General features: G+C 36.5%; 1 protein-coding gene across 2 annotated transcripts in view; it reads left to right on the forward strand.

Moving 5' to 3' along the window:
- The first annotated feature begins 6,884 nt into the window (after positions 1 to 6,884).
- fer (fer (fps/fes related) tyrosine kinase) overlaps positions 6,885 to 27,301 on the forward strand; it is a 136,535-nt gene continuing 116,118 nt past the window's right edge. For both annotated transcript variants that reach the window (XM_088629341.1, XM_088629342.1), the window contains exon 1: positions 6,885 to 7,329. The gene's annotated coding sequence lies outside the window, so the exon portion shown is untranslated. The remainder of the gene's footprint in view (positions 7,330 to 27,301) is intronic.

The raw sequence follows: 27,301 nt of genomic DNA on the forward strand, positions 1-27,301 counted from the left end.
TTACTAGAATTTAATTTTAAAGATCAACAACATACTTCTCTTACTAAAGTATAAGTATTATACATTGCACCACCATCACTATTGTCATGTCGATTTTTTTCTAAACTCAAGACTGTGGAGTTTGGTGAACTCTTCATAAAATCTTCTTCTAAATCATAGTAAAAATGTATGAAGTCCCCACAAACACTAATATTTTCTTGAACCTTGTACAGATTAAAACTTTATCAAGCCCCACAGTACCCACTGATGCTACTGTAGATTAGTTTCCACACTACCCACTAACAATATAATGACCCCCAAAGTAACCACTACCACTACTTTAGTATTCACATCAACTAGTAATTTTGTTATATTCACCCACTAACACCCACTAACACTATTCACCCCTACGATATACAGGAGTTATACTATATTCACCCCATAGTACACACTAACACTATATTCACTCCATAGTACCCACTAACACTACATTAGTCCTCACACCTCACAGTACACACTAATACTATATTCACCCACAGTACCCACTAACACTACACTAGTCCTCACATTACATAGTAACATTTCACCCCCACTAACACAGTACCCACTAACACTGCATTAGTTCCCACACTACGTACTAACCCTATATTCACCCCCCACTAATACTAAAATAGTTCCTACAGTTCTCACTCTAATGCTATTACCACCCCCCAGTACCCACTAGCACTACAGTATACTCACCCCCACAATTCCCAGTTAATGCTACATTAGTCCTGACAGTATTTTTTTCATTGCCACTCAAAATATACTTAAACATATATAACCTCAGAAACAGATGATAAACATTCTCTGGGACAGTGACATTTCAGTTAGCACTGCTGCCTTACAGCTTTTGGAAAATGTGTTGAGTTCTGGACTGGGGCACCTTCTGTGTGGCGTTCAGTGTAAGTTTTCAGCAGATGTTGAAACCAGGTGGTGGTTTCATTCCACTTTCCAAGAAAGCCTTACTGGCTAAGTCAACTGGCATCTCTAAATTGTGTGTGTGTGTGTTTCCTGTGATGGACTAGAATTCATCCCTACGTGTAATATCAGCTAGTGCACTGTGGTTCCAGAAAGAGCTCTGGGTTAACAAAATAAAAAGTTTTCTGATGGAGTACAGACGACAATGAAACAAATGACACATAAGAAATCTCTCAGTGCTCAGAAAAATGCTCCGTTCCATTTATAGAATCTCCACTGGTTAGTATTGAAAGGATCGAAGAGAGAGACAAAACTTACTAGCACAGAGATGTCTAAGGACAAGACTGAAAAAATAGATGTCAGTTTGGAAATCATCCTTTCCTCCCTGGAAGCTCCAGAGCATTCTAAAATATGTTACATTTTACATTATGCTTCAAAATGTTTTTCCAGAAAGCAGTATTAAGAGCTCGGGAGACATTTAAATATCTTTGTAAATTAATAAAAGAAAACTGTTCAGCAGAGTCCAGATCTCAGCATTGTTGATTCAAGTAAATGGAATGATCAGGGGGAAAAGAAAGAGAAGCGCCACATAGAATCAGAGAATACACAAAAGAAATCCTGCTGGAAGAATCCCTGAAGATATCACAAGACTTCAAAAGTGTTACTGAAGAAAGTATTATAAAGCACTACTGCATTTTAGAAAAAAACAACTAGATATGTGAGGCTGTACTTTTCGCTCCACTGCATTTAAAACAGTATTTTTTAACATCAATAGAACAAAACAGATTCATATTTGTCACAGATTCAGATGAAGTGGCATAACACTTCAATATATGTTTTATATTCTGAAAAAACGGTATGCTGTGCTGAGAAAACAAAGAACTATGGAAGAAATGCTACTGCATATGAAGGCATTGTGTTTAACCACTCATCTTCTCACTGCTTTGTCCAATACAGGGTTGCCAGGAGCCAGAGCCTACCTGGCAAGCTCTGGGATACATGCTGGACAAGCCGTAGTCCATCGCAGGGCACACTCAGACATACACACACACACTCACACCAGGGACTGGTTTACAGAAGCCAATTAACCTGCTATATCTGCATGTCTCTGGACTGTGGGGGGAAACCCAGCAGAACACTACTACACAGATAGAACACCCCTAGGAATTCAACCCAGGGCTATAGCGCTGTGAGGCAGCAATGCTAACCACTGGGCTACCATGCTGCCATGATACTGTGGTTATCTGATACATTTATATAATAATAAAAATTGCTTACTCTTATATAGCGCTTTACAGGTAATGGACACTCCACTCAAAGCGCTTTCCAGGTAATGGGGACTCTCCTCCACCACAATAGATGTTTAACACCCACCTGGATCTAATATAATTTGATTCTTTATGGTAGTTTTGTCAATCTATAATATGTGTATTTCATTACTGGGATGGGGGACCTCTTAGGAAAACTAGGCTGCTGCTGTTGGTGATTTTGGAGGACCAGTACTTGTTTTCCCTCTGGACCAAAATTTCCAAATTCAATACTCCAATATTGCATATACATATGAGAGGTTAATATGAGGCTGTGACTACTTGGTCGTTAAAGATGACATGACACATCTATCAGATTATCAGTGTTACCTGGTGTCCTAGCTAAATTCTACTTTAACCTTCCAATCTGTCTTAAAGGTTCACCTTGATACAAGCATTTTCTCACTTATCCTCTTCACCTACTGTGCAATGTTGATGCTGGTACATAATAGCTGCCATGCTTCACCCAGGTGATTCTTCTCCTATAGGTGAAGTTCTTTGTTATCCTCTGGGATGAAAAGTACTATGCGATTGCAATCAAGTATTAATCGGTTATGATTACCTTCGGAAAATTTGAAGGAAATGTTAGTTGTGTTCTCCACAAGATGTCAGTAAAAACATATTTTCTGCATCTCAGGATGCAAATGTCCAACATCAGTCATTCTGGGGGCTCTGTAAAGTTGCAGTTCCTTACAAACAGACACCTGTCATAATTTTCAGGGAACAAGAATTCATAGGTCTTTCCACAATCCAGTTCTGGGTTTAGCTGTCCAAGCTGTTTACAGAGCTCTGTGTTACCAGTCATGTACAGTACTATAGTGCAATGTTCCCTTGTACCTTAATGCTCAGAACTAAGGGTAAGGCTCACACATACTGTACCTATTTATTAAAGCTTATTTTTCTTGAGACTACATATGCTTCTTAAAAGAGCATGACCTTAGTACCATGACATCACAGTGTACTAGATACAACCAAGAGATCATTGCCATCCTAGTCCAACTGGGAGGGCTTCATTGCTGTTCCTTCCAAAAGTAATTATCTACCTCTTGTCCAGGTGATTGGACACCTGTGCCTTGTGTCTTTGTACTGCTCAAAACCTTAAATTATAGATCACCAATAGGTGTATCTAGAAAAGTCCCATTTCTTTATAAAAAAAACTTGAATGGTATCCCAGAAAAACGTGTAAATATAAAATATAAAAAATATTAGATCAAACTTACTTGCAATCTAGAAAAGAAACATTACTGGACATTTAAAAGGAAGTAACTGCTGTAAAACATTGATACTGTATATACACGTGTATACAGTAAATGTGATCGTTTTCATTTTACAAATAAATCTGAAACATAATATTTTGGCAAGTTATATTAAGAATAACTAGACAAAAACAACATTTAAAATAGTAACTATTGAAGACCAAAAGCATTTTTGCTGGATTCCCTTCTCATTTCATGAAAAGCAGAAAGAGAAATCCTGGATCATCTGTCCACGTATTGTAGAATGTTGCAATTTTCTTTGATATATTTTTGATATACTGGGATTACTTCTCTGCGTTGAAAAAAGAAATCACGTATTCTTCTAGAGCTCATCCAGCTTTAGATTTATTTCTGCTGTTTCACCAATGTGCTTCCAACCAGATTCTCCAGTGTACTTTTATGAGAACTGCCTTTGGCCTTTGGGCTTCTGCTTCAGGTTGTTGGCCTACTGAAGGATGAATTTTAACCAACTTTTAGATTCTTGTTGTAACACAAGTAGGTTTTCCTTACTATTACTTTGCATCTATTTTTCTACCAGCCCTGACAAGCTTGCTAGCCGCTGCTAATAAATATCAGACCCATGACATGATACTGACTGGGTGATGTGCTCTATGGGATTGTATGTATATCTACATGTGTATCTGAATATACATATAGACCAAAAAGTTCCATTTTGTCTTGTCTGACCATAAAACCTTCTGTCACATATAGTGTTAGCAGTATATGCCATTTGAGATTTAAGAGTCTTTTTTCAGTGAAGGCTTATTTCTTGACACTCACCCACACAGGCCAGCTTAGTGTTGGGACTGGGATGTTGTCAAGTTATGAACAGTGACTAACTTCTTCCACATGGAACTTGGTGCTACATGTACTGTCTCTAACCAGTTTCATGCCTGCCCTGCAGCTCATTTTGAAAGTGACCTGGCCTTGGCAGTGTTTGGGTAGTAGTATATGCTACACATTTTACTTCATAATGATAGATCTATAGTAACTGTATCAAAAGGGATAAGAAAACATCAGATCAGTACCTCTCTTCCATTTTATCTCTGATTTGCTTCAAAAGTTTCTTGGTGTTCATGGTTGAATTGTCACAGCACTATGTAAGCTGCGAATTAACATTCAATATCTACCCGAGAAAACTTGCAAAAATAGATGCATTTGCTCTTAAGTCAAATTAAAACAATTTGATTGTACACAGACTGAAACCATTATACAAATTCTGTGATTTTCAAACCCATTCAGATGAATGGGCTGATGCAACAAAGTATGATTAAAAGACTGTGCCTTTTAGGCAAAGAGTGTTTGCAAATCCTAATTCTCTAGATGCATGCATTTATTTCAAAACACCAGGTCCTTCTGTAATTCCTGCTGTCCTCTTTTGCACTTTCCAGCCTTTTGTCCTCAATTAACTGCAGCGTCTAACTTTCTCTATCAGTATTTAGTTTATATTCTCAAGCAAAGATTCTTTTTATAGAAAGTCAAATCATTACTGAGCTACACAAGAATAATCATGAATATAGACCATTTCAGATGGAGATGAACATTTCTGTTTATTTTTATATTTAAAAAAATAAATTACAGGAGATACTATTAATCTTATACAATATTGTATTTATACCTCTTTTAGAATATAATGTACAATTGTTGTCACTACATTATGTCCTGAAAACAGTTTAGTTAAGATCAACCTGAATCACTCCTGGCATAAAAGTGTGTAACGTACAGATAGGTTAAAAAAATTGAATCTCTATAGTCTTGAGCAGAGCATATTACAGGAGACCATTTCTTAGTCAGTAACGAAACAAGTACCCAAGGATGTAAGTGTACATTACAAAGAAGTGCACGACAGAACAAAAACAGAAAGTACTTCCTTATACAAATGATTTTAAATGCTGGAAAGAGGCAAACCACACATAAAAGCTAATTCCCTGGATTCTTTCAAGAAACAGCTGGATGAAATCATCAGATTAATAAACTACTAGCTACCAATCCATCAAGATAGGAAAATGGCCTCCAGCCTTTGGAATCACGTCCTACAAAAGGAAGTTATATAATTAATTTACTATAAGCATGAGGACAAATTACCCCTTAGCTTTCTGGACAGTAGAACGGATGCTCAGAAGAGGTTTTACTCTAGTGCTGTTGATAAAGGGATATAATCCCCAGAATGTTATCAAGCGGGAATCTGGCCCCCCATACCCCTGTTGTATGTAGGATGAGCACTCTGTTTTGTAAGAGCCAACCTTGAGGCAGCTTGAGTCAGGCAATAAAACCATTAGTACCTGAGGCAGCAGGGAAGTACTTCATAGGATCTTGGGGGGTTAGTTTGCTACCAGAAACTACAGAATACCTAAAAAGAGACTATGGGTAGATCCTTAATGCTTTCCTAACTAGGAGATATTGTTTGCAAGGTCCATAGTTCCATTTTCCATTGAGAAGAGTCCTTGTTCTCCACTGTGACTGTCTACTGGAGTGAAGATGGTAAACAACTGTTCCAACAAGCTGCTTCAACAAGAAGCTTAAACAGTTCTTCCATTGGTGTTGACACTTGCGACTGAAGGACAGCCTTCCACTAAAGCATTTTAAAGGCATCCATCCGAAAGTGGCCAGGGACAAGGAATAACCTTTGATTTCTGCAAAAAAAGAGGTAGAGATAGTGATGACATTTTTGCTCTTCTCAAGGTGAACACGCAGAGAAGCTTGTATGACTAGATAGATGTGAATTCAGATTGACTGAAGTTAAGAGCCACAAGCACTGCTTTTCCGGGTGCTGATTCCAGCTGACTGTGATAATTCCCAGTATTATAGAACACCTTGCACTAATAGTGTATTGTTAGACTTGTGACTTATTTTGTGACTATTTTTTCAACAAAAGTACCAACCAAGAGATCAATTCAGCAGAATGTAATAACAAAAGCAAGAATAGTTTTTACCCCCACATCTTTAACCAAAATAAACAGTTAAACTATCAAGTTTGTGATATTCTAAATTTCTCATTTAAAGGCTACTTTTCCAAGGTTACATACTGCAAAATCAAAGCTAATTTATTTTGGCAAAAGAGATCGTCAAGTATTTGTAATGTTTAAAAATGTAAAGATCTGTTATAACTATTTTTCATGCATACTTACGTAATTAGTGTAATTAGAAAATAACTGCATTGTAACAAACCATATCTAAAAGAACATTTTAAATTTGCACATAAATTGGACATTTCTTGTAGATGGTTTTTCAGAATTATTAATAATAATACAAATAATGAAATATTAAGGCTAATCTACCTTTATCTTTCACAGTGCTGGATCATCATGTTTTGTAAGCTACGCCCCCTAGCATTGCATTTGGAATTTACAAAACATTACTCAAGTGCTTCTGAAGCTGACTTTACCACTGGACGTGATAGCATTGTAAGTGCTAGCCTTTCCAGTAGGGCTCTCCTTAGTGTTTCCTATGTCTATCCTATTGTGTAGTACTTCATCAGGCCGTGCTGTGAACGTCATTATCCTATGGAGAGAGGCTGAGCAATCCTTTAAGCGGAAACCCCTCCCGAATCCCGACTCTGGGACTTACCGAGCTGTAGAAAAGATATTAACCGAACACAACTAAGCCATCAGGAAACACGAACAAAACCCACTGCAAACAAAGGAATAGCAACAATACACGCTGTCACTGGAATTAACGTGTAGAAACTTTACGGCGTAAAAAAAGATTTTTTTTTTTTGCACGGCTTCTTATGATCTTTTAGCTAAAACGTCCATCCGACATAACTACAGAACGGGACTAACCGGGCAATGATTCCCTATACCTGAACTTCTTGCGGATCCTGAGTGGTAAGCAGCGAAAAATATATTAATTCGAAACTGTTATTGTTCCTGTGCCGAAAGTTTAGGACTGTGCAACTGTTTTTTTTTTTAGCAGATTACATAACTAGTTATTGGCTTTGGTAAGTTTTTAAGCGTCAGTTGTTTCGACTTGTGCTTAAATAGACATACCGGTAAGAAACAAAGAAAAAAGAAGTGGTCGCTGTTTTGTGCGTCTACTGTACAATGCAACATTGTAATGAAACGCTCTAAACTGAAACACGTTCTGTAACACGTTTGGATAATGCCGTATTTTCATAAACAATCTATCCCCTACAAACAATTCAAAGATAAAAGCAGCAGTATATTTTTTTTCCGTGGTCGAAAATATTACATCGAGGTGTGCTTGTTTGTTGCATAGGTGTCATTGGATTCTGTGATTTACCGAGTCTATCTCAGAATAAAAGGATCATAATTATGTAGTCGATCATTTAATTCTTTTTTTTTGAAACCTCCACAATATAATGGATTAGGAACGCCACAAAGCTAAGTTAAGAACAACCTTAATGCTTTTATAGCCTTAAAATTTAAGTGTTTTTTATCTAGCATGGACATCCTCGTCAAATTTTGTTTTGTATAGTGAGTCGCCATGTTAAGGGGGGGGGGGGGGGGGGGCAGCTTGTTCAATTGTGTCTGAGGCGGATTCGGTTGCTGGTGCAGTGCTGGCCTGAGAGACTTTATCAGGAGGTCAATTAAGTCTGCGTCCCACCCACATACTATATGGGAAGCATTCCCATGCCAGATAGGGATATCTAAAGGGGAGAGACATGACTATCTAATTGTTTAAACTGTATTTTTAAATTTAAATTTTTAAATCTTGTCAGATTTTAAGATTTATGGAATTGTAGTAGATTAGTCACACATCCAGTTTTCTGTTCATTTAGGGACAGAGTTCTTAACTGATGATTCGTTTTACACAGTGAGCTCTGTTACACGTTCGTAAATCTTACAATAGAATGCAACATTTGAATACCGTCAGTGAAAACTTTCCTTCATGTGTTTTATCTGAAATACAGTTTTGTTCAGTAATGAATAACTACTGAGTTTTAATAATACATAGTTCATTAAAATAAAAATGAAAAAGTCAGCTGTAAATAACTCACTGTAAACACTTTAGAGTGTAGAGTTAATCTTTTTTTCACCTTAGAAATATAAGACTATGCCCTATGCTATAATTAACTGTGGCTGAAAATCTGATCAACACATTTGTATTATCTCGAATTGACTACTGTAATGCTCTACTCGCTGGGGTATCTAAATCTACTCTGAACAAACTGCAGTACGTCCAAAATTCAGCAGCCAGAATCCTGACCAGGTCTAGTGCAAGTATTCACATTACTCCTGTCCTGGAGTCCTTGCACTGGCTTCCGGTCAAATTCCGTGTAGACCTTAAAATCCTCATGCTCACCTATAAGGCTCTGCATGGCTTGGCACCTCAGTACCTGTCTGAACTATTATCTCCCTACTCCCCACCTCGCAAGTGAGCGTAACTTCTGACTATGAAAAATAGGAAGCTGTAAAACCATCCTATTACTCTGAAAAAGAATTATGTCTGCTTTTTAAAAAAGATGTATTTATATGATGTGAGGTACGGGAGTTATTTTGCATATGATCATCAGCTTGAGTGTTCACTGCATTTGCTATTTTTTAGATATGTAAGGCAGCTACAAAAACTTGCCTTCTCTCCCATTGCTGCCTGTACAAAAGAAGTAAAAATGAAGTTTCTGCATTTTACAGGTTGGTGTGTGTATGTGGGCGTGTAGCACAACATTGTTTTATTCACCTCTATGAATATCAGCTTTATGAATAATTATTCATATTTTAGTTATGAAACCTGTATACTATCTCCTGCTGATCATCAAAAGAAATGTATTACTCTATTGATTAGCCCAGTTGATGGCAGATGTTAATCAGCATGATGCATTTATGTATCATGTCTTTAATAAACATCAGCGTGCCAGCTGTAAAATGACAAGTTTTAATAATTAGTATTTAAATTCAGTATATAGTAAAGATATTTTTCTGACATTGGTTAATAAATCATGCGGTCTTGTTTCTGTCTCAGAATTTTATTTCTCTGTGGAATTACTTGCTGTGCCATGGTGCTAGTGAAATGTATTTTTAAGTTGATCTTGGAAAAGGCAGTGAATGTTTGGAAGTTATGGAGAAAACCAAAGGCGTTTTTCTGTATCACAGTTGTCTTGATCAAGTGGCTCTTTGATCTTTGTATTTGCAACTGTTATTTTCTTAAACTGAAGGTGACTAGCCTTTTTATACATTTCAGAGTTTAAAGGACATCAACAGCAAGCCTAGCTGAAGTCTAAACGGTTGTCTGTTTTTTTTACCTGGAGAAGGATTGACTGTCGCAGCACTGTCCTGCCACTAGTTTGTGAGGATGGTTCATGTTTTGCTGTATGTATATTAGTGATGAGCAACTCCAGACAAAATAAGATGAATTGCTGCATGATGAATTTAGTGTGCTACTTATTAACTACTTGGTAACGGATTGGTTGTTTAGATTAAATCAATTATGTATTGAAGAATTAAAATCTAATCAAAATCCTAGCGAACAGCAGCCATTTGTGGACTGGATTTGAACCTTTTGCTTCATCTTGTAACATCTCTTGAATATTTTATTTTTATAACATAATCACGTTATTTGAAATTTTACATGAATCTGACAGCTTTCAATAGGGATGACCTCCGCTGGCATCAGAATGTTCATTTGTGCTTTTGGCCTTCCTTGTAACTTTAGTGTATGCTAATGTTCTCTTTCGTAACCCTTTCCATTCCACCCTTCACTGTTTCCTTCATTGACATGTTTTCTGTGTTGGTCATATGAATTCCATCATATGTAAAGTGTCATAAGTCACAAGCATTGCAAGTCACCTGAGTCCTATCCTGACTTTAGCTTGGACTTCCTAATTTTAGTCAGAAAATCCATCAGGGTTGTGTTTACCATACCGGTCAACAACATTGAGTCTAGATCCTGGGGCAGCCTTCACAGTTTACTCTTAACTATGTAACCGAGAAAACAAAATATTAAGTATTTATTATTGATCTGCATATAATTATGACTTTTATGGAACTGATACAGTGGCAAAGGAATGAAGGCCTTGAAAATTTACAAGAGATAGCGACAATGTTTTGGTTACAGCTGTGGAAGCGAAGAGTTCTTAAGACATTGTATTGAATAAAATAGGGAAGTGCCAGCTATAATCAGTGATACAATAAAAGGAAAATAAATCACACAAAAGAAGGCTCATTTTTATTAAGTCACAGCACAGTTTGAAAGACAATATACTCACCAGTATTGGGCCAGTTTACTTCTTTATTTGCAGTCCAGTTTTTGTCTTTAAAAGTTATTTATTTATATATACAGTAACTGTTCATATCCAGATGTCGCACCTAACTAAAAATTAAATTGATAAAAAAACTGAACTAATCACATACACATTCACTTTGCAACCCATATTTTGTATTATAATACCCTTTTAATCTCCTACTATTTTCCTTTCCGTTAGCACTTTAGGATAATTTGTATTTATGTTTATTGGCATGCCTTCTATAAGAGAAAGAATGAACATCTATTGACATAATGACTTAATATCGAAGAACTGAAGATCTACAGCTTAAGTTAAAAAGACATTGTTACTCATTCGAGATGGAGGAGAAAGAGCTTTCAGCTCAAAGAAATGACCTTTAGAGCTGGAGGGGTTAATAATGAATAAGGAAATTCCTTTGAAAGGCAGTTTTAGATGTGGTATTCAATCTGAAGTACCCCCACACAGTCATTTTGCAGCTCACAGCAAATCGTTGTTGAGCTTAACTCCCACTGATGTGTTTCATCGTCCCCTCAGCTGTGTGGTAGATTGAGAAAATAATAGAAAAGTTTTGGCTGACAAAACTGACAACATAAAACACTTTGGGAGCATCATATCTATGAGATTCCTAGTGACTAAGAAAAACAGCTTCATATTACCTGTATGTATAAATCCTGATGGAGCTGACCATCTTCAATAACTAATATTTCACAACAGCATTAAGAAACATACAATTTCTCCTGTTTGATTTTGTGCTGGCTTGAAATTAAATTTAGGATCATTCAAGATTGAAAGCATGAGAGACTTCTTTTCTCAGAAAGCTGGTGGAGTTTGGAACAAAACCCCTAATTACATTGCTGACCCACTGGCATCATTTCAGAAATTATTTGATATAATTCTGGGATCTTTAGACGACAAAGAACCTAACAAGCAACTGGAACAGATGTCTTAGTCTTGTTTGTGACCTTTCTTAGAATGTTAGGATGAGTTCTCATTAATGGTACTACCTTTTGAAATGAGTAATTTCCTGTTTCAACAAATTATTTCACTCTGGTTTATGAGACAATTGGGGATCCTGTTCCTAGATGTTTAGTTGATCATATTTTGTAGAGCTGTTAAATGTGAATTTTATTTTCAAGGTTTCAATAGATGATGATGTAATGTACCTGCACATTTGTGTCTCTTGACCTATAAAACCTTGGTTTAGCTTGCTGAATTGATATCATTGCTGTGATCTGTGACTATCCCCTAAAACCAGAAGAGAGACATGTTGTAGATGTAGCAATAGTTTTACTGTTGTTGAATGATGCTTCTCTACAGTCACTTAGTTGACCAGTGCTAAGTATTAATGTAAGAACAAAACTCTTAACAACCGTTGTAGTCTTGAGGAGTTTATGTGCAAATGTGATGCAAGTACTTAGTCTTCTGAGAAGTGTTGACAGACTGACCCAAAAAGTTCACACGTAGCAAAACCTCAAGGGCACAGATGGAAATATTTGAAAATGTATAAATAGGAGACATTTTTTACCTAAAAGGGTTGGTGCCTCTGGAAGAAATTGTACAGTAATGCTGATTTTATTACAAATAAAATTAAGCTAAAAAGAATAAAAGATGATAAATTCTGTCTACGTTTTTAATGCTTACACCTCTGCTACATTTTTAAAAATTAATGTGATGTGTTCGTGATGGTTGTTTGTTAAATTAAGAGTGGAAGAGAGAATGATCATATCATGAGGTATGTTTTATTAATTTGTTCAGATGAAAATGGCATCAGAGTATGTTTGAATTATCTTGGTTTTGTATTAGGTGTTTTATAAAGCATCTAAGTTCAAAATTAAAATTATACAATGAAGCTTAAAAATTTTAAACATTATTTGTTTTTACAATTTTCCACTCTTGGTAATTCCACATTTGTTCTTGAAGTTTAAAGTAGATTCAGATCTCAAAAAAATTGATTCAGGTTTAAAATTATTCTTCTTATGTGTTGGCTCTTTAGAGTAATAAACTCTAAAGAAATAAACAGAAGGGATGTCATTAGTTCAGGCTCACAACTTCTAAAAAGCTCTGATATGGAGCTATTCATCATTTACACCTGGTAGCCATTGTTTGCAATCCAAAAAAACTAAACATATTTTCTTCTGGGGTTATTCAGTGTTGATTTGTTTGTTTGTTTTTTCCATAATTTGTTCCAACAATAATAAATATCTAAAACATCAGGTTTGTCTGTTTTTGTTTTTAGTTTGTTTGGTTGCCCTTTTGTTATACGGTAGTTACATTTCTCAATATGCAGACACATGAAAAGTGGAAAAACATCTGATTGTAAAACTAGATGTGAAGTTACTACTTTTTATTTCATCTGTGATATGTACAGACAGCATTCACTATTCCTAATCTGTGGGATTACAGCCAATTTATATCTCCTGATGTATTAGGGAATTTTTGCCTCTCGGTTTTCTGGGTTAATTTAGCTGGGCTTTGAGAATAGTGAAGACTTTCAGATGTCCTGTGATCTAGTGGGCTTGCAATATGTTGGTTCACCTTCTGTATTAGTGGTGCACAGCCCTGAATTCGTCCATTTTAGGACAGGATCATTGGTTTAAGCAGGCAGAAGCCCCTCTTGAATCATATTGTATCAGGCAGAAGATACAGTTTGTGCACAGATTACCAACAGTCATCATTTGTGGTTCAAATTGCAACCCGCTTCACAACAGAAGGACTGCTTTAATTGACCAGGGCTTGCAGTTGTTGATAATTCCTGTGTCAGTAAATGCTACTGCAGTGCACAAAACTTTTAAGAGCTGTGAAAATGTGTACTTATCAGAACAAATAACAGTATTGCTAAAGGCAGGAGGTTAACTCTGTCATTAGAGTTGGCAGTTTCAGTCTACTTTTAAAATAGCTTGGAATTAGGAGTGATTCATGTAATGGATCTATGTTTGATGGTTATCATAAATATCAAAGTTCTGCTTCATCAGTAGAAGACTGTCAAGAGTTGTTTTCAACACGTTTTTACACCACAAAGTGTCATTCGGTTCATATATCGTAAACACCCTGAATGTCCTTTGCAGTTACTTCTGGAAGCATGTCTGTGGCTAATAATGTGATCGTTTTAAAACAGTACCCATATTCATAATTAATTTGTTTGTGTTACTTGCTGTCCTAGACTCAAACTTTCTCTGGCCTTTACCTGTTTGAACTGGTTGAAGTTACATCACAAGCAGATGACTGGAATGGCCCATTCAAATCTCAGGGCACATTAAATGATAAAGTCTCTCCTCTGTACTTGTAAACTGTGAGTAAAGGAGATCTTTTCCAACAGTGGGATATTTTAACAACTCTATCATTTCCATTAGATCATTTTTAAGATAATGGACTCTGTTATGAAAATAATAATGAAAAAGGCTGAGTATAGAGGCTTAAAGGGCTGTTGACATAAAATGTCTGACCAGATGACATAGTGAGTAAACGAAAAACTCCAAAGTGTGGTTGGATGTTTCTCTGGCTTTCACAGCTTTTGTAATTAGGTGTACATTCTTTTTTGTGTGAGTTGCAGTTTTTTTATTTTTCTTTTACCGTTGTGTTGGATTTTGTTGATTTATGAATGAATATACATTTCATAAGTCCACCACACCATTTTTTTCTTTGGTGACCATGGGCTATTGTTATTTTTTTTAGTTCTGGCTCTTTGGTTTTAATTATTGTAAAAAAAAAAGTTGGGCTCTTGACTTACTCAGCCAGAAAGGATCTTTGCTTAGAGCAGAGGCTGAGCCCTTTGATCCAGCTGTCACCTATTCATACCTGGACTGTGACAGAACTGTGGTGGGGATTTTTCTAAGTTGCAGCACATACTTGTCTGTGTTCCAGTAGGGTTGAATGGAATTGAGTCAAGCACTAATTTGTTTGTGAATGGCACTGTGGAGCTTAGGAGTTGTAGCCATAAAAGTTTGTGGTTCCTAATCAGGTGGGCATAAAACAATACAAAAAAAAATACTTGTCAAATTCCCGATGTTTTAAAAATATGCATACATGTTTGGATAGAATTGAAACTCATGTATCTCTCTCTTTCACCATACACCGAGAATAAGAACCTAGTCAAGAAAATAATAGTAATTCCATACATAATTATGTCCAGCTTCTTCTCTGCTCCAAGGCACATCCTGAGTGATGCATGTATGCATCAAAACTGACTGGCCAGTGTAAGCTTTCTTTCTGGTACTGTTTTTTGGATTTTAAAGAAAATAAAATTCATTACATTTCAATGGAATATGTTTTGTTATGATGTACCATGAAACTGCATGCATATCTGTTGAAGAAAGCTTAGAACACCTACAACACAGGATAGAGTTTGATATCTAAATTTCACAAACAGGTGGGTTAAAAATAACAAAACATCACAGTTATCACTTGATAAGGGTAATATGTTATTGATGATAAATACTTTATGGTCACTGTTACTATAAAACTAAGATTAAGGATGTAGATATAAGAGTATTGTTAACTCTCTACTACACTGTTGGATGACGTGGGTCCCCTCCTATGTAAACATGCTTTGGAATCTTCTGTTATGAAAAGCGCTGTAGTATACAAATGCAGGGAATCATTTATTAATTTTCTTTTTGACCTTTTGTATTTTTTATAGCGAGGAGATGGTTAGCAGAAGGATACTGCAACCTGCCAGGAGTAAATTGAATGCACCCTCTCCAGATGTTCATCAGACATTTTTAATATTTTAGAAACAGAGATGCAGAATATGATAAAGCAAACAAATGGCCCTGGGCACAGATTCTAATAAGGAAATAGAGTGGCTGGCGTGCTCTGTAGCTTTACATGTCTCCTTCCATGTCTATTTTAATGCAAGTGTGTAAGAAATTCTTGTGTGTACGAAAGTCTGAAATGATGGTATTATTGGAATGCCGCTAGAATAGATTGTCTGAATGGTTGAGCATAACCTGCTTGGTGACTTTAAAGTCTTTAAAGGTGACTTTATTGTTCTTATTCAATAAAAATAGATTCAGGCCTCATGAGTTGTGTTCTGCTTACATACAGTATGTTTATTTTTCATGTTTCACTTCTGTTACAGAATCATTTATAATAAACAAAAGGAAGTAACGTTTCTGCATTTAGATAAGTATTTGGAATTTTAATAGTCTGGTCAAGTTGAAATAATGGTAACCTTGGGCTGGATACAACAGGGTCACACATTAAACACTTGTATAAGGTCATCCAATCGTTTTAGGAAATAGCTGTTGCTCTATTTAGGACATTGTGAGATAAAGGGATCAAATCTGTTTATTAAGTTATTTGTTATTCATCATGGTGTTAATAATGATAATGCATAATGATGATGCAGATTCATATTGTGTCCTATTTTCAAAGTCATTTTGCTTTCATGTGGTGGTGTTTTACATAGGTTTCATACATTCGCAGAGGACTCTTTGAATAGTTTTGTGAGAGTACATTTTGGACAAAAGCCCCTTTCAGTTGTGCAGAATGCTGCTTATACTGTAAGTTGTTTATGCTTTGTGTACTAAATCATCCCTTCATTTTTGTACAGTGTAGCTTTCTCTCAAACTAGATGATACAGTTCATGCAGTATGAGGCTGTAAACAATTTTTTTCAAACAATTCTATAGAGAAGGACGATATTTGCCACTGAAAAATGAAATTAAAATTGAAACGTTTTTGGATTGGAAAAAGTTAAGTAGTTTGTGATAGTCATTGCAAGGGAGGTCAGGATTTGTAAAAAAAATACTGAAGGCACAATACTGTTTACAACTTCCCTTTCCTCAAACCCATTTTCTGGGAAAGAGAGCAGTAACTGATAGAATGTTTCAATTGATCAACTAAAGCAAACTCAGAAATATGGACAATGAAGATGTGATATGCCTAAACAAACTAAAACGTAAGATGAAGTAGTTCAGGTGGGTAGCTACGTCAGCATGCATAGGCTACAAAGTAACAAGTAATAGGTTTATTCCATGATAAAAAGAGAAGAAAGAAAACAGTGTTTCAGCAGTGGAGCCTTCTTCAGGTGTAAGAAAGACAGGGCAGTAAGCAAAGGTAATGTAGCGGGAGAACAAAAGGTGGGAGAGCGAAGGAGCAGGAGGCAGGAGCAGGGAAACAGAGTTGCCAATCAGGAAGTGTGAAGTCAGGATAGGTGAAGAGAGGTGTGAAATGACACCTTCAATGATTAGAGAGAATTTAGAAGAAAATTAGTCTGTTGTTGAGAGAAGGGGAAAGATGTGATCCTAGCTGCACGATAATTTTAGTTTCTGTAGTCTTTCTGATGTTCTTTGAGAACACTTGACGAGAGATTAGTGTGATCATGGCCATAAGTTTAAGACCTTTTACTTTGTGTCTGCAACATACTGACAGATCTAAAACAGAATAAAGCATAGCTAACAATGGATGGGAACACAATTCCTAGCTGGAATAATTTGCTAGCAATTCCTAGCATATAATATAAAATGCATTATTTTTTCATTCAAAGTTTGATTAACGCACAGATGTAAAATTCTGAACTATCTGTAATGCTAATTTGTTATAAGATGATTTTCATACAGTTCATACAGTTCATAAGTCAATGCCATGCTCCTAGGAATCCATAATGAAGCATGAACCAGAGCACACAAATGGAATCTATAGGGAAGTGCATTTAAAACTGAGGAATGTGGAAGTCTGAAACAATTTAATTCAACTTTATTGTCATTATACTTACACAGGTGCATTGTATAATGAAAAGTGTTTCTCATTATTATTAGTCACTCAGGTGCAGTATATAAATAGGACAGACGATAAGACAATAGACAGTAACACAATAGCAATAACAGTAACGTGTAATAACATAACATAAATAACATGTAATCAAGTAATCAAAACTGTGCAAAATTCCGGAAACAGAGAAAATATAACAGGACAAAAAAAGTGCAAAGTAATTCTTGGAGCAGTGCAAAAATAGTATGGTTAATTAATAAATATTACAACCGGTACAGTTTTACGGGGCTATCGAGGGGACAGTACAATTTCGGCTTACGTGTGTGTGTAGTGGTGTAGGAGTACAGTCCTTTTGGGTATAAGAAGACGTTAGGAGAGATCATAATATGATGGGAGGGAGTGGGGGTGTCACCAACTTGACAGCTCTGGGGAAGAAGCTGTTTTAGAGTCTAGTTGTGTGCGACTGGAGTGACCGGAACCTTCTGCCAGATGGTAGGGGGACAAACAAGTTATGACTAGGATGAGTGGGGTCAGACATAATTTTGGTGGCTTTTTTCAGACTTCTGGTGTTGTAGATTTCCTGGATGGATGGTAAGGCACTGCCGATCGTGTGTTGGGCAGTTTTGACCACGTGCTGCAGTGCCTTATGGTCGGATGCGGTGCAGTTGCCGTACCAGACTGTGATTCAGCTGGTCAGTATGCTCTCCACTGTACATCTGTAGAAGTTGGTGAGGATCTGTGGATGCAGGCATATTTTCTTCAGCCTTCTTAGAAAATACAGCCGCTGTTGTGCCTTCTTGATGAGACTGGAGGTGTGGAGGTGTTGAGTGTCCATGTGAGGTCCTTAGAGATGTGAACACCTAGGAATTTGAAGTTCCTAGTTTGTAGTTATTCACCATCTCCACCGCAGACCTTTCGATGTAGATGGGGGAGTGGACTTTTCCTTGTCTCCTGAAGTCAACGATCAGTTCTTTGGTTTTGCTGATGTTGAGACATAGGTTGTTGGTTCGGCACCAGTCTGTGAGTTGTTTTATCTCCTCCCTGTAGGCAGTCTTATCGTTGTCAGTGATCAGTCAGGCCCACGACTGTGGTATCATCAGCATACTTGGTGATGGTGTTTGTGCTGAACTTAGCAGTACAGTCGTGGGTGAACAGGGAGTAAAGCAGTGGGCTGAGCACACAGCCTTGAGGGGCACCGGTGTTAAGGGTGAGCGCGTTGGAGGTGAGGTTCCAATCCTGACAGTTTGGGGTCTGCTGGTGAGCAAGTCTAGGATCCAGCTACAGAGGGTGGTATCTAAACCTAGAGCCCTGAGTTTGGTAGAAAGTTTTTAGGGTATGGTGTTAAATGCTGAGCTAAAGTCAATGAATAGCATTAGTGTGGTGTGCAAAGCTATAGAGCTTGCATCCTCTGTGGAGTGGTTTGTGCGATAGGCAAACTGGAGAGGATCAAGTTTTTTTGGAATGCTGGCTTTAATGTGTGGAATAAGTAGTTTTTCAAGGCACTTCATTATGATGGGGATGAGTGCAATAGGGCGGTAGTCGTTCAGGCATGTGGGGGCTGATTTTTTTGGTACTAGCACGATGGTGGTCGTCTTGAAGCAGCTAGGTACAGTGGCCCGGGCCAAGGACAGGTTGAAGATGTCAGTACAGACATCAGCTATCTGCCAAGCACATGTTCTGAGTACCAGGCCAGGGATACCATCAGGTCCATCACCTTTATGTCTGTTCACTCTACTTAGTGATTTCCACACATCTAGCTTGGATAGTGTGGGGGGGTTTGGTGGCAGGGGAGTCAGTGGTCCAGGTGGTTGGTTCATGGTTTTGAGCTTCGAAGCGTGCGTAGAAAGTGTTTGGAAGAGAGGGGTCAGTAGCGCTTACAGGGCTTGTTTTGCTCTTGTAGCTTGTGATCGTATTTATGTCTTGCCACATGTGTCGTGGGTTAGTGTTGGTGTTGTAGTGGTGTTCTATCTGGGATTTGTACTGTTTCTTGGCAGATTTTATGCCAGCTCTTAATTTTTTCCTAGCCTCTCTCAGTTCTTCCTCATTACCAGATTTGAAGGCCTCATCACAGGCTTTGAGCAGGGTGCGGATCTCAGTGTTCATCCAAGGTTTTTGATTTGGGAATTTGGGTATCTTTTTAATGCTCACCACATCATCAGCACATTTGCTGATGTAGCTGGTGACTGCTGATGCATACATATCAATATTGGTGTGGGATCCGTGGGAGGCTTATACCCTGTTTTCTTTCAAGAAATGGCTGTATGAAATCCTCAGCTTGATTATGTGCTAAAAATTTAATGTTAGATGAATCAAATGACCTCCTCTAATTTCTAAACATTCTGTTTCCTGGTGCTAAAAATCAAGACTTTGTATATTAATTCTCCATATATATATATAAATTCTCCATATATATATAAGAATATATTTGTCACAGTGCATTTTAAATCTTTTTCTGAATATCATTGCTTATGTTCACCCCTGACAAAGGAAGATAATTGAACGATATTTTGAGCCAGATGGTGCATGCTGAGCTTTTGGAGCCGAGAGTTCAGCAGAATTAAAATAAGTATAGGGTGATCAGCTATATGCCCATTTTCGGTAAACCATTTATTCTGGTGAGGATCCTGGTAAACTGGAGCCTATCCTGGAAGCATAGGTCTTAAGGTGGGAATACACCATTCAATTACAGAGAAGGTGGCATGCACATGCACATGTTTTGAAGTGCAAATTAACCTAGCCAGCATGTCGTTTAGGCTGGGAGGAAACTAGAGTCCCTGTAAGATACCCATGTTCACACAGAAATATCATGCAAACTCATCTTGGATGATTGAATAATTATCACAGTTTCATAGCAGAAATCCTTATCCAGAATGCTTTAGAATATATTCAAGATTTCCGTTGTTGTAGTACAAGATCCACTCATGCAATTTAAAAGGTTAGATGAAGTGAAAATGAAAACTAAATGAATATGTGGACAATAAGACTAGCACAAGCTAGACATGCACTGCAAATGCTGCATAAAGCAAAATTAAATAATAAACAGTGAAACAGCAGTGATATACTATATCTTAAGCAGCATGCATATAGTATAGGCAATATAAACATTCCATTGGTGTGTATTCCATGTTTACACTGAGCAAGTGCAATTAGCAAGTTACTCAAAGTTACAATTTGAGAATTAGAGTTTGAGAATTTGAAAGATTAGTGCAATACAGTTGTGACCCTGTATTGGATAAAGCTGTTAGAAATTGAATTGAAAATGAATGGATATTACAAACTGCAGTTGTATTTCATGGATCCCTAGGTGGTATTTTTTTCTTTTTGTGTTACTTGTTTATGGAATTGTAATGACAGTATCACTAAAAAGTCCTTGTATTAATAAGTATTGCATTAATAGATAATTTGTTGTTTGGATAAATGTTTACTAGTCATTCTTTAGGGTAGTGCTTTTACACTACTTTTTTTACAAAATAGTGCTCTGCACAGTACTCTTTGCTATGATAATATAAGCTAAAGCTAATAAAGTATCAGGACTTTTCTTGTGATATCCCCCTGAGGTTTTTATTAGACTAACATGGCCTAAAGTTCTTTAGTTATCGCCAGTTCAAATCGTTATGGCTTGGCTTGATTCTGGAGCAAAAATATTTACACTTATCTGTTTATGGTTTTTTGATTTGCACATTCACTTGAGTCATAGTTGCATGATTCTAACTATTCTGGCAAAAACTGATAGAGCCTTACAAAGGGTCATACATTGTTAACACACTGACTCAATGCTGATGTTAAAGGTTTCAATATATCCTTGTTCAGATCCAAAATCTGAAATATATTTTCCTTCCTTTGGATCAGTTCAGCTCCTATTATAGGTCTTTGGGCCTCTTGTTTTATTTTTGTAAGTCCTTTACCTTTCATGTTCCCTGAGTCAGCAGTCTATGCACATTCAGTTGTTTAATCTGTGGAAATACTGATGTGTTGGTATACTTCTACAGCACAGTAGTACTTGACTGTACTTATTTGGATTTTTCAATGTGGAATTTGGCACTGGGAATACATTTGGCATCTGGCTAAATTTTAAAGTTAATTTGGTAAACATGTTGATACTTGCTGCTGCATTTGACTTCATTAATGTCTGTTGCACTTTGCTTTTAGTAATAATAACAGTTGTTCATAAAATCACGTTATGTTATAAAGGAGAGGAGGCCATTCAACCTCTCTTATTTGAATGTTAGTCGATTATTGATCCAACGATCTCAATCCATTCTTGATGGGTTTCAGGGAATGGGGTTTTAACTGCATAAGAGACAAATCAATGCTTAAAGTGCTTCCTGTCCAAAATATACTTTTTTTGTAATTTTGAAATATATACATCATTAGGAGGGGTTTATCGAAATCATAAATCTTAACATAGTACTTTTTATATTTGTTGCTATTAGCAACCAATTCTATTTTGTGTTGGTTGCAGATGTTGGGAGTGTTTTTTATGCAAGAATTATGCAAGAATCACATTTCTTGATCTAAATTCATTCAACTAATTCACATCAGTTAATGATTTTTTTCCCTTATTGGTGCTCTGCTGTCTGTACCTTACTTGATTTTCAGTCCACTTGCATATATTATCTTGTACCTCTTAATGAATCATGGAATGTGGAGCTTTCTCATTCTTACTCAGTTTTTCTATCATAAAATGCAAGATTAGATCTCCAATATCTATTCATTTACATTTTTAGTGTTTTTGATAAAGTGCCTAACATTCTTCATCACTGTGCTTTGTAGTTCACTTTTTGATGACTTGGGGACTGAAAATAATGATTTTTGTGGTCTGCAATAAGGATAGTGGTGTTGTATCATATTGGTTTAGATACTTTGTAAAATAAAGCAATACGATAAATTAAGTTGAACAAATTCTCATTTTTACAATATTACTTGGAGACCAAGTTATACAGTTTGACCTTTACTGGAGCAATATGAGTGAAGTATATTGCTCAAAAGTACAACAGCAGTTTTTCCCTACATTTGACCCCATGACTCTCTAATCAGTACTCTAGTGCCTTAAGTACATACTCTGCACTGCAGCATAAATCCTGGAGCTTGCTGAAAATGAAAAGTATTAATATTATCCTTAAACACAGCACTGAGCTTGTACATACAAAAGTTCTACCATACCACAAAGCTAAAATATGTTTCCTAAATCTTGGTATATCAATAGTATTAAATAGCTTTTATTGCTGTGCTTTAACTTTTATAATGTTTGAAATTTAAATTTAAATTAAAAAAATCTAAAACAAACTGTAAAAACAATTGTATTTCTTAGAATTTGCCTTGCTAGATTATATGCTAGATTTAAGTTAAAAAAGCATCAAAATTGATAATTGTTTTAAATCAGTTATATATGGTAATGTATATATGGCAATTGCAACAAACTAAAATTAATCGGTAATTGTTCGTTTATGAGTTTATAAACTAAATTAAACTTCTATTATACATATTCCTTTAGAAGCCAATATATAATAGTACACAATCTAGTGTACAGTACATGTTGTAATAGAAAATCTAATGCTGTACATCACATGTAGAACACTGTATTAAACACGCTTACATTAAAATTATTTAATTGTTGAGGGCGAGACAACCTTAATGTTTTTTATGTAGCACAGTGGAATCAAGCTTGATTTTGTACAGTCAAAAAATTCTTCATTTGCTTCATGTCAACATTTTAAGGGTTGTTAATCACTCTACACCCAAGTGTTTTATTTCTCTTTGTGTTCTTGAACAAGTTTGAGCAATTACAAATTGTGAAAGTCTAACCTGTAAATTGCACTTTAACTTATATGTTCAAAAGATTACAGGGTGAACTCCTATTCCTCCTGCATTGTATATCTATACTGCTGGAGCCTGAATTATTTTGCATTCCACATTATCTGTGCAATCCTGTCTATTTTGAAGCAGTCTAAATCTGTGTCACTCCGACTTTATATAGTAATGCATTTCAGTCCTGTTGTTTATAACTTAGAATTTGTGGTAGAATTCTGCTTGTGAAATTCCTGATGTGGCACTTAGTCTTGAGGCCAGGAAACCAAAAAGGGAATGACTCCAGATATTTTATCACCGCAGATAGTTTATTTACTGCCTGCCCTGCTTAACATTAACTCTGCGCTCATATAAGCCATCTTCACCCCAATGAAGTGTTAGAGAAGAGTTTCACAGCAAGTGGTCTGGAATCCACAAAACACTTGCCAGTGGGTCACAGTGGACCTTTAAGGTACGTAAAGCCAGTAAGTTGTTAATAATAGTAATGCATGACAGGTCAGGCCAACAGATGAGCACACACTTGCATCTAGGTCTAATTTAACCAGAAGCCAATTAACTTATCAGTATGTTTTTGGACTGGGAAGAAACTGGAGTACCCAGCGGAAACCTATGTCAGTATGAGAACATACAAACTCCACACAGATAGCACCCAGGGAACTGAACCCAGGGCCCCAGCAATGCTAACCTCTGCCCCAGTGAACATAATAATAATCATCCATAAATGAACTGTTTATCACATTCACTGACATCCTGATGTTATTGGAACTACTAGTATACCATTTAATTTATTGATTTATTTATTGAAATATGTAAGTTGTGCACATTTGAAAGATGCATTTATTTGAGTGCCACATTCTGTGTACAGTAATTTGAGTACTAATTTCTGGGTTTGTCCTCCACCTTTGGGAAAAAAAACGTATTATTAATAATCAACTCTTGTGCCCTTGAGAAGCAAACACTTGCATGTATTACAAAATTCCATGTGCTGTGTTTTTGACTCGCTTATAGGATTTGCATCTATGAAAATGACAGCCTTCCCGGTGTTTAAAAAAAAATAATTTTGTAGTTTTTAAGTTTTGACAAACATCAGGATGTACCTCTTTTTAAAAAATAAATACCAGAGATAAAGTTTGTGTTCTCCTTTTGCTAGAATGATGGTGAAGCATGTAGTGAGAAAATATAATAAGTAATAATAAAAATGATAAGTTGTATTTCATTTGGATTTAAAGCAATACAAGAATCAGAATCAAGACCGATGAATGTCGAAAAAATGGCAAAGTCTTGGCAAATGAATTACTCAAGCCATTAAAGCTGGAGAGACGTTTGAGCACTAAGCACCCTTGATGCATCAGAATCAGAAGGAATACTCTGAAAAGAAGAGCGAAGAGCTACGTGTACAACATTATAAAATAATTCCTCTTGCAACACTCTCCTTTCCTTGAGGGTCAGCTACCTTTTGGCTGCTCATATTGCTTACAGTAGGAAAGTGGTCATTATTGCAAAACACTCATTAGAATCACCAAGGCATGTGCCTGCAAAAAAAAATGTTTGCCCTCCTCTTCAAACGGCATTCTGATTAGAATGATTATAGATATGACGATGACATTGCACCTTTTTGTGTAGCATCCTTTTTTTGTCACAAAGTTGAGCAAATCAACTACTATTTTTTCAGTGCAGGCCCTTGAGGTATTGTGGTTAAGCACTTTTTGTGCATAAGGCTTAAAAGTAAAGCTGGCAATACAAACAAAAATCACCAGAATCACACAGAGCTTTGGACATCGTGAAAACATTTAGGTATGTGGAAAACAATGGCCTGAAATTGATTTTAGTGTTTATAAAATCTGCGCACAAGTGTATGTTTCTTCATAGAATTTCCTTGTTTCTTTAGTGAAACAGTGCTTTTGGTGATAGTTTAAGGATTGCAGCCATCCAGCTTCACTGTACATTTTCTATGTATTTCAAGTCAGGACTTTGTACAAGAACATTAACTGACTTCTGTTCAGGCTACTTATACCATTGTCCTGCTGAAATGTGAATATTTCCCCCTGTTTTAGAAACCTTAAGCAGGTTTTCCTGTTGGTTTTTCCTTCAATACTAGCAAACTTCCCATTCTCTGCTGATGAGAAACATACCCATAACATGATGCTGCCACCATTTTGCGTTTGACAATAGGGATGGTTGCACTGGCTGACTGAATGTTGGGCTTGTGACAGACAGAACTCTTAGAATTTAGATCATAAGGGTTTAAGTTTTGTCTGATCTGACCATAAATGCCACATGCCTTCAGTAGAACTCATATGAGATTTATGATGAAGCTTTTTTTAAAAAAAAAGGCTTATTCCTTGTCACTTGCCTGTGCAGACAAGCTTTCTTTTGGGTAGCTTCAAAATTCAGTAGCTTTGTAAATCTACAGAGATAGATGTATTTACAGTACTTTGAAGTCAAGTTCAACTTCTTTGAATGAAAATGGAAAACATGACACTAATTTAGTAATCTTTCCAACTGTTTTTTTTGCAGCGAAACTGATTTAGATCGCAAACCATTGAGAATATTCTAATTCATTGATTTACTGTCCAAATGTTGTGGATTTGTCAGATTGCACCTGATTCTATGATTCTGATTCAAATATAGTCACATTTAAAAGTATCATGGTTACAATCTCTGACAGTAACAAAATGTAGGAACTTAGAAGGGGATTGAATACTTTTGCAAGTAACAATATCTCTGCCAATTGGGGCTTTGGCTCTGGTAGCAACAAAGATAGTGTAAAAATAAACTGCAGATAACTTTAAATTCCAGAGTTTGAGTCATCCTTTGTCCTTTTGCTCTATGGCTTGCTATGATTAATTCCCAGAATCCCAGGTATGTAAATGAGAGTGCAGCGATTAGTGATATTATATATGAAGCAGCAGAAATATTTACCATTGTAACAGATAGTGGGTAGTGAGCTGAGAAAGGCTGAACTTTTTCAGGGGATTATTAAACAGATTCACATTTCTAAAGGGATTTCACAAAAACTCACAATTTTATTGATTAATTTGTGAATGAATGAATTGATTTATAATCACAATTGTTAAAAATCACTTTTAAATCATTAGCCCTGGTGTTTTCAGTGTGAATAATGTCTTTATGTAAGGAAGATTCTCTTATACTTTCAGATGTAATTTCTGGCTGCCATGTACGATTGGGCTACTGCTAAAAGTTTTTCATCCAAATTTGTGTTGGCGTTCTATCAAGAGACAGTATAGGTATTAGGTGCATTTTTATCTGTTCTTCGGTACTGATGTATGAAGGGGATACGTTTATACAAATATGCTTTTATTTATACAAGTATGTTTAGACAATATGGTTCTTTTAACTCCACTCTATTTATCAGAACCAGATATCTTCCTTGTTCCTTCATCCTTCTGGCTGTGTTCATGACCTCTGTGCTTATGGGAGAGCCTGCTTCAGATCTGTCCAAGTTTGGCACCTGTGTAAACTGAGACGGGGAAAAATGTCACCAGGCCATACATTCACGAGCTGTAACCTATGCACAGCCCACTCAGCTTCTCGAGAGATACTCTGCTGGAGCAGCCATAGATCCACATCGGTGGAGGCTGACATGTTTGGTTCTGCACTGCATGGTAGTTTCTGTACAAAGCAATCCACGCTACATCTGCACGTCAGACTGTGACTTCATGCGTAGACTTAAATGTACAATTTTAGCATTCATATTGATTTTTTAGAAGCAGTGCTTCATTTGTAAATCAAGACCTGCCGGAGCTCAGTGTGAACAAAAGGTGGGAAATATGAGCAGCAGTGGAGGTACTGGAGCACTTAACTGTCACGTGTACGAGGCTTATTATAAACATAATACACTTTTGAAGCATTAGCATTAGCAAGCTGTCACTACCAATAATGTGCTAACAAGGTAACCTAAACATTTTAATTAGAAATTTCTAATACCATTATCATATACTCTTAGGCTTCCTCTATTCTTAAAACTGGACCATGAGCAACCATGATCAAATCCCAGCAGGGGCAGAGCATGTGTTACATACATAAATTGTGGGTAACTAACCATATTACCAAAATATATTGGTGTATTTAAAGGAT

Source organism: Lepisosteus platostomus, chromosome 4 (assembly GCF_059453375.1).
Source record: "Lepisosteus platostomus isolate fLepPlt1 chromosome 4, fLepPlt1.hap1, whole genome shotgun sequence".
NCBI lineage: Eukaryota > Metazoa > Chordata > Actinopteri > Semionotiformes > Lepisosteidae > Lepisosteus > Lepisosteus platostomus.